Source organism: Coenobita brevimanus, chromosome 31 (genome assembly GCF_032717465.1).
Source record: "Coenobita brevimanus isolate Jiangsu-jjx chromosome 31, ASM3271746v2, whole genome shotgun sequence".
Lineage (NCBI taxonomy): Eukaryota > Metazoa > Arthropoda > Malacostraca > Decapoda > Coenobitidae > Coenobita > Coenobita brevimanus.
Genome location: NC_136984.1, coordinates 22,672,620 through 22,673,698, shown reverse-complemented (window position 1 = coordinate 22,673,698; position 1,079 = coordinate 22,672,620). Strand labels below are relative to the sequence as shown.

The 1,079-nt window shown below is 41.4% G+C and overlaps 1 pseudogene; it reads right to left on the bottom strand.

Annotated features, from left to right (window-relative positions):
* Positions 1-334: 334 nt before the first annotated feature.
* Positions 335-453, bottom strand: LOC145395563 (5S ribosomal RNA; annotated as a pseudogene).
* Positions 454-1,079: the final 626 nt, after the last annotated feature.

The window sequence follows — 1,079 nt, the reverse complement described above, 5'->3', positions numbered from 1 at the left end:
TGATGCTTGCTTTTAAAAAAAGTTTGTTTTAGCAAGATTTAATACAGTTTTTGCATGATTTCTAGCAATTTTAAATTGAGAGTGTGATTCAGATGTTTTTGATTTTAAGTAAGACTTATATGCTAATGACTTTTGGGCTGTTGCTCTGGCACAGTTGCCATCAAACCATTTTAGAGAGTTCGATCTGTTAGTGAACCGTTGACTTGGTATGAATAAAACCATCCATCCATTGCCAGACGCCATGTATCCCAAACGGGGTGGTAAAGGGCTTAGAGTTAATTGTTTTACAGGAAGGGGCACTAATCCTCCACCAACCCCACTTCACACGTAGGGATGCTAACAGCATCTGGTGTTCCCTGGCGGTCACCCATCCAAGTACTAACCAGACCCAACGTTGCTTAACTTCCTTGATCGGACGGGAAGCGGTGTACTCAACGTGGCATGGCCGTTATATAATACCAGCTAGTATTAAGTCGCAAATGTGGGACTGGGTTTAATTGGGATCACTAGAGAAGAAAGATTGCCATGTAATGTCAGCAAGATAATTTCTAAATCCATCCCAGTCTGCCCTATCAAAGTGCCATCGGGTCACCCTGACAGGTTCAGAACGGGGAGGTGTGGGGGGGGAGGTTAACTAATGAGACTTTGATGAGATTGTGGTCAGAGGATCCAAGTGGTGACAGTACCTCTATCCTGTATTGATCTGGATTATTTGTCAAGAATAAATCCAAGAGGTGGGCATTATCGTCAGGATTATCAGGTATTCTGGTTGGTTGTTTTACCAGCTGGATGAGATTAAATGATTCTGCAAACAGCTCACACTCTAGACCAGCGTCATCAGTCCTGGCAGAATGCAATTACCGTTCAACAGTATGTATGTTAAAATCACCCAAAATGGTAATTTCGGTGCTAAGGGCAAGGTTAAGGTTACTCAACTGTGTGGATATGGAATCAAATACACTTGGTTCCGAAGAAGCATTGGGGGAACGATAAACTACACAATAGTATTTTGACAAATTAGTTTATATAATGAGTAATCAAAACTGGATGAAGTGAAGTTTAAAATAGTGTCAACTGCA